The sequence below is a fragment of the Plectropomus leopardus genome, chromosome 5 (assembly GCF_008729295.1).
Source record: "Plectropomus leopardus isolate mb chromosome 5, YSFRI_Pleo_2.0, whole genome shotgun sequence".
In the NCBI taxonomy this organism is placed as follows: Eukaryota; Metazoa; Chordata; class Actinopteri; order Perciformes; family Serranidae; genus Plectropomus; species Plectropomus leopardus.
Window position 1 is genome coordinate 25,374,261 of NC_056467.1, and position 8,251 is coordinate 25,382,511.

Consider the following 8,251-nt stretch of genomic DNA (forward strand, 5'->3'; position numbering starts at 1 on the left):
GAGACCCTGTGTGTCTGTGGTAGTAGGCATACGAAAATGCACAATCCGTAGTTTGTGCAACAGCCCCAGAGCCAGCGAAAATCAGGGCAACAACAGACAGAAACATCAGACAAACACTGGATTCTTACCTTGACCCTGGGCATCAAGTAAATGACCACAAAGAATCAGAAGGAGCTGGAGGGCGGAAGAAGGCACACCCACTGGTAGTCTTCTGAATCCCACACTGCTCTGGCTCCTGGGAGCCATGGCACCATTGGAAACTGGGGGCTTACAGTGAAAAATGGGCTATTAACATATTGATAAACATTTCCACTTTACTTGCACATTTCTTGATAAAGTTAAATAAAAGGCTCATTAAACACATGATATTAAAAAAATAAAAGAATATGAGACTGCAGGGTTCATGAGGCCCGGCAGAAAAGATTAATCATCTGGCAGATATTTAATTCACCAAATGTTCAGCACTAAATATTAGTCTCCAGCCAAAGTACCACAGCTATTAATATGAAAAGCATTCACTGACCAGGTCATCAGATTCTAATAATACAAACACTGATTGAAGAAGAAAATGTATTGTTTTTATCTATAAAATCTAATTAAGTATTAATTTGAACAGCATTCAAGCAAATAAATGATAAAACAAACAAACAGAAACAATGTCCAAAATTTCACAGTAAAACAGTTTGGATCAATAATTAACAGTAAAAGATGAGATTTTGATACTTGGCCAAGACTGAGTGTAGTTTGGCCAAACGCTAAAACCAAACCTTCAAAGTGATCTTTATGAATTGCAAACAACTGACATCAAAATGTGTGTGTAAAAAGCTCCATCCTGTCACTCCAATAACTGATGCACAGTGTGTGGTAAAGTTTACTATGCTATCACTCACCCTGACATTTCACAACACACTTCCGAAGGCAGAATGAAATCAATAGACCTACACTTTTCAGACACTCATTTATATTCACATCTTGACACCCGCAAAAGAGATTAATTATTTGGCACCATGGCATCAGCGGACACATAAAAAAGCCAAATTTACGTGCCTCCAAATTAAAAAAAACCACCATGCAAACAACAGACATTATGTTTGCTCATTATCCATTACATCTCATCCACAAATTCTTTGTCTACAGCCAAGCAGCATACTGCTAATGCCACCATCCAACAATGGTAAATAAATTAGTATTGTACATTTAATGGTATTAAAACCTCAAATCAACATAAAACATTTTTTGATATAAGCAGAGCAGGTCACCTTCCTGTGCAGGAGCCAGAATATAGCAAAATATTTTGACACAGGTGTACAGATTGTTCTTAGTTGACTACACAGAAAAACAACCTAAAACTTGGAACATGGAAAACACTACTTTAATTTGTTGGCTTAAAGAAACGTGTTTCATACTTTGTGCGTGCAAAGTCCTGGAGCCAAGCAGTGCCCTCCTGATCTGCTGTATGGAGGGTCAATAATTCTTTTTTCGGTCTTTATAGAGGGTAAGTTTTAATGATGTGTTTCATTGTTTGTTCCTCTCAAAAAGCAAACAGTGGGGACGCCCAGTAGCTCAGTTGGTAGAGCTGGCGCCCCATGTACAGAGGCTAAGTCTTTGTTGCATGTCATCACCTCTCTCTCCCCCTTTCACACTTAAGCTGTCCTATCAAAATAAAGGCAAAAGCCAAAAAATAATCTTAAAAAAAAAAAGCAAACAGTGGGCTTGGAACACCTATGAAAACTGGCTGTGGCCAGTCCAGTCCTGAATCTGTTGAACTGTCTCGTTGGCAGGTTTGTGCCGGGGACCTGTGGAATGGGGTCGAACACCAGGGGTTTGTTTGTTGTGCCCTTAGACTTCCATTCCTTTTCCCAAACAGACCGGGTGGTGAAGTCGGCTAAAAGACATGACAGCGTGTGGAGTACTGTATGTCTCACTACTTGCAATTATCTTTTAAATATTGTAACTAGCGTCCTAATGTGGTGTTTGAGTGGTATGGAGTGTGGCTGGACAACTATTGTCAACCACTGAACACAGTGATTGTGTGTTGCGTTGTGTTGTGTTGTGACAGAGCCCGGACACTGCTGCTGCTCTGCTATCGTACTGCTTACACTACGCCTGTGAGAACACAGTAATACCAACCTTTGTTTGTATTGTTACACCTCAGGCACACTGATCAATTTACAGTAATGAACTCATGTACAACTGCCAAAAACATTGAATTAAGAGCATACAGTAGATACATTTTGCATCTGTTGTATGTAATGTCTAATAAAACAAATGCTCAGGATTTACTGCTGCCTTATTCTGTTTTCTACAGCAATTTCACTATTTATGAGTTATACACTCACAGAAGAATTTTACATACAGATTAAATCCATTCAACCATACAGCTTACAACATAAACATTCAGAGGAAAAACGCTCACCATAAAACATCTTTAAACAGAGAAATTTGTGTGCTGATTAAACTTAACACCAGTAATTAAAGATTTAACTTTAAATAATGAATACTGATGATAAAAACTTCTGTCTATACACAACCATTTGAAGTTGGTAAATGATCTTTGAAATATGTTGTAAAAACATAAGTCTCAGAACAGGACAGGCTAAAATAAACTGCAAGTCTTTAGTGCTGCAATGTCAGGCTTTCATTTTTCTAAAAAACATGAAGAATTCATGTAGTTCTACTTCAGATAACTATTTTACACCCCATCCCCAAAACACACACACACACACACACACACACACAAAGAGTTAGTACCTGCACTGTAGCTGTACCTCCGTGTCGTTTATCAGCTGTATATCCCATGAACGAGTCCAACTCCTACTGCTGCCTGAGTGAGTTTCTTCTCTTTGCCTTCGCTGTACACTCACAACTGGCACAGCTCTCTTTCCTTTCACCGGCCAAGTAGCCCATCTGCAAAGACAGAGGGAGGGAAGATGACGAGAAAAGGAAAAAAGAGAAAAGGAGAGCAAAACCAATGGATGGGACTGAGACGAAAAGCAAAAGAGAGACAGATTGCTTTGATAATGTAGATTGTCAGGAGCTGCATTCTTGTACACGGAGTAAAAATCGCAGAGTTAAAGTAATTTGATTTCACATTCCCTCAATACTGCCGTTTCCTTTTCCATTCATTCATTCGCATTTCAGCTTTTGAGCTCCAAATCACAATCCAGGCTACTGTGCACTTCCATCACAATCTTTGTGGGATTTATTGAAACACTAGACAGTGTACCCTCCAACCTTTCAATGCACACAGTAATACAAAACATTTTAAATTCACAATGTGCTGACGGAAAACAACACATTGACAAAAAAAGTCAATGGATAATAGCTGGATAGATGCCGCATGCCGCTGGTTTATATTAGTAAAAAAAGGACAGTAAAATTGTGGTAATAAAGGACAGGGACAGAAAAAATCTAGCCAAATATATTGCCCAAATTTTAGATATCCTGACATATCTGTTGGCCAATAAATAACAAGATATTACACTACAGTACAAATACCGAAGATTTGTTTTGGGCATTTTGAATTAGTGTCTCAATCATATGTCTACCAGAAATAAATTATGGGCAATGTATTGTTCTCAGACTTCATTAAGTCTCAATATTATTATCTGCCCCAAAATTCCAGTATTGATTGGGCTATACAAAGAAACTGCAGTTCAAAATACTTAACAAGGTGAATAACTAAAATTAGGTTGCAAATTGATGACCAGCTGAACAATTTCTGTCAAAGGGCCTTGGTATTCATTCTCCGCTACTCTAATAGAGGTGCACAATAGAAATAGGTTAGACTGGGTTGCTTTACTAAGGCTCACGTGATTTTTAAATCAATGCTTTTCCGGCTGCAACCCATCACTGTTAAAAAAGTTTGAATTGTAAATTTCTGCAAATCAGAGACAGTTACATTTGTACATAACTTTATAGCGGATACATTCAAACTTACTTTACAACACTGTGGTAAAAGTGTGGTTAGGTTTAAGCACAAAAACCACTTGGTTATGGTAAGTAAACAATCATGTTTTGGCTTAAAACACCCAGGTTTGGTGGCACAAATGCCACTTGGAAACACAGCGATGTGTCTGAGAAAAACACCCAGGTTCAGAAAAAACAAAACAGGTTTGGTTCCACAAACGTCCCTCGAAAACAACATGCCGCTTAAAACATCCAGGTTTGTTACAACAAACACTTGTGGAAATGCAGCGTATGGTTACCAAAAAAACAAATGATATTGTTGTTTGTTGGTCTCCAATACTGTTCTGCAGTTGACTACAGCTTGGCAGCCGTTTGCCGAGGTGTCACGCCATCTACCATCCCCTCTATCTCCCCATTACAAAACCAGCTCATATACTAAATCACTTCTGAAATCTGGATGTGATTGTGACAAAGTGAAATGTCCCTTTGGCGACAGTGTAGGCATAGATTTGGCCTGTCTCTTGGCATTGTCAGTTGTTTTATATTGCTTTATAAAAGAAACAATGTGCTGGTTACGGACCTTGTTTTACTGCTGCAGAATGTTTCTAACTGGCAGACAGCATAACTTTAACATTGTCTGCAATGCAATTTAATCACTTTAGAGTGTAAGTCCTTATCACTGACATGTTGATATTATTTTGGCAACCCAGCTACGTCACAGGCGTTGATGACAGGAAGGGCAGCAGAGAGAAGAAGTGAGCTAGATACCCTCGAGGTTGTAAGAATTTAGCAACTTCCACAAAAACATATGCTGACGCAGGGACTTGAACCTGAAGGACACTCCCTGCTGACTGTACACCCTGCAGTCCAAAAGGTACATTAGTCATATGCCAACATCACCTTTGAAATCACTGATCCTTTGCTTAAAATAGAAAACACAGACACCGTGTTACAACTGCAGCTCTAATTATCATCACTGGACATGCAAGCCTGAATTAAAGATAATTAAAACATCTTAGTAAAGCCAGGTGAAGCCATAATGTGACCTCACTTCATACTGCCCACAAGGTTTTTTGTCCAAATCAGTGTCCTCATAGTCAGGTCCCTGAGTGTTCACTTGTTATTGTGTCAAATCTTATAAAATATAATAGCAAGAGTGAAATAGGAAAAATCTTACATCATTGGTAAAACAAGTGAGTTCTGCATTTGTTAACAAACTACAACACCTGTCTATGGTATTTAGCTTTATATGTTGTATTTCTACATGTTTTTTGCAGGTAGAACTAGCTATATCTAATCTAGCTGGCCCTTAAAATTAAATTGGGTTGTTTATTTATCACAAAGATTATAAATTCATTTTTTTTATTTTTGGAAAGGACACATACGGATAGACAACTGACAATTCCAGCTTGCATAAAGGCAGGTGAAATGCTGGGAGCAGAAGAGAAATGATTGATGTATAATAATTTATATGAAAATTGAATTATTCAGCTGCAGTCTGACAAACGGCTGGAAACCAGGCATAGTTTATTATCCAAAGAAGATGGAGACCAATGAATGCTAAGCCAGTGGTAGTAACTTTATCAGAGGAACCAGCTCCAAAAGTTTAAGATTGGGCAAGAGGTTTTATTCCTGATGGTCAAATGAACACTGGATTTGCCTCAGACAATGAACATAAAAGTCTTTAAATGGAGTAATAGAGGCTTAAATCTCAAGACATCCTTTAAAAAAAACATACAGTGGTTTATGTTTCATAAGCTACATTAGTGTTGGGGAATAGTGAACTACATGTAATTTAGCTGGTAGTTTAATTACATTTTGCAGTAGCTTGCTGGTAGTTCAACTCCGCATAGTGATTCAAGTATTTAAATTATTTTACTTTTTTCTGTAGTTTACAACAAAAACTACATCCAATGGCCATAAAAGTTAAAGAATGATTTCTTTTTTATTAGATTTTTTTATTATTATTATTTTACCATTGCCTCTATGCTGTAATTTAACACCCTTTGGCCAACCCCTACCTCTTTTTAGGGCTATTCCATGACAAATATTTAGCTCTATTTTATCATTATTACTATTATTATTATTATTATTTTCATTTTATTCATTTTTATTTTTAAATATGAATCTATAAAACTAAACTTGATTAAATCAGATGTCAATTAGTCATAAGTATTGATTATTGCCATTTATTAAAAATGTTCACAGTAAGCCACCTGGCACACTAAGTGATCCTGCTTGGTGCAGTACCCCCACCTGGACTCTAGTTTCTGGTGTCTGATAAACATTTTATACAGAGCCAAAGCTGACATCATGCACTTTCTCATGAATAGTGGGATATTTTTTTTTTTTTGCTCTATGCATGACCTGTGAAAAAGTGGAGACTTGTTGAATGACATTTTTTGCAAGCATTTCACTGTTTTGTATTATAATTTTGTTATTTATACCGCACGTTCAATGTCTATTTTATTTTATTTTTTTTTACAAAGTGGGTACTTTGAGTAGCTTTAGGTAACCAAATTATTTCTCTCCCTAGCTTTCTGTGCAGTAGTAACTGATAGCTTGCAAAGCTATGCTTTCGAAGCAGCTTCCCCGACAGTGTGTGGGGTGAACTAGCAGGTCTGTTACATATCCACAGCCAGAGTTTTAGTAATTGTGTCTTTTAGGACGTTAAAAACAAACAGACTACGATGAAGCAAAATTAAGTATGTCAATGCCGTACCACATATAACATACGGTAACTTTAACACCTAATATCTGCAGCAACATGAGCCAAACAAGCAACACACCTGCGTTAAATCATCATTAAGGACTTTTAGCATCACCTGTGCTTTTCCTCCTCCAAAGTCTGCATACCTCCTGCGCAAAACATGCGACTCACGATAGTTACGTAGAAAACAGCGTGTTTACCTGCATTTCAGCTTCTTTTCCAGGCGGTAGAAGTACTTTGCTAATTGACCGAGTTGGTTAGATGAAGGTAAGAGCTAACTTTTTTTCGTGTTCGAAGAAATTCTAGCCACATAGCTCGCGATGTCCTAACTAGCCACGCGGGGCGTGCCCAGGAGTGTAGAATTACTGACGTCATGATTATTTTCCCATCATCCCATCCCCTAACAGAAATGTTGACCAAACACCAATTAATCTCTAAAAAAAAATGTTCATATGATTTACATTTATTGATTTATTTATTTTTAAAATGTATTTATCTTATTTTTTTGTAAAGTCAATTGTTTAATTTACAAATCTCACTGGACCTCGAGCGTAATCTGTTGGGTTTATATCCCGAAAAACATAGAAAAATGATTTTTATGAAAAAATAGCCAAAGACCACACACTACTCAGTATCCTAGCCAAATGTTTTAAAGCCATCCATTAGAAAGGAATTTAAATATTAAAGGCTAAACAGCATACATTTGTGTGTGTGTGTGTGTGTGTGTGTGTGTGTGTATATATATATATATATATATATATTTAGAATACACAAATGATTATGTGAATGACATGTGAACAATACAGCTTGGATTTTTCTCTTTCTTTTAAATACTTATTTGTATTTTTGCATTAATAAACTAAATTTGGTATAGATTATCATTTATTAACACAGGTGGATCATTCTTGTTTTTATTTTTTCACTCTCTTTGTTCTGTATTAATTCAACAATTTTATTTTATATTTATGTCATATCAATTGTAAATGGCTGAATAAACATATTATTGGAAAAAACAAATCTGTAAATATATCCCAACATAGCTGTTTAAAATCTCTTTCATACTGCAAAAGAACAAAATGTGTTTAGGGAAATACTAAACATATTTTTCTCTCATCTAGAGGTAGACACATTTAAAAACCTCTGAGCGAGTCTAAAAGTACTGGAAACTGCAATGAAGTGCCATTATTGGGAGAAAACATAAGTCAAAATGATTTTAGAAAAAAGTTTAAGAAAAAATCTCATAAGAGTAAAGTCTTAATATTATAAGACTGAACTTGGGATATCATGAAAATACATGGCAGTTAATGGAGTTACTGTAATTTACATTTGTTTACTCCTAACAGTAGCCCCAATGCTTTACCATAGGAACCATATTACAAAAACACCATGAATACATTTTTAGCTATAGAGTATTAACTCTCCTCAGGCTGTGACAACCCTCCACATTTACAGAAGAAAATACTGAGGACATGACTTTAGTGTGCTCAATGGTAGCTTCACTTGTGTGATCTCAGGTGGACCTTATGGGTGGAGTTTATCTGAAAAAATGATTGTCTAGGGTCAGGAACAAAACCAAAGTCAGGACAACCTGAAGACAGAAATATTGAACCACAGTTCCTTTGCAAGGACATT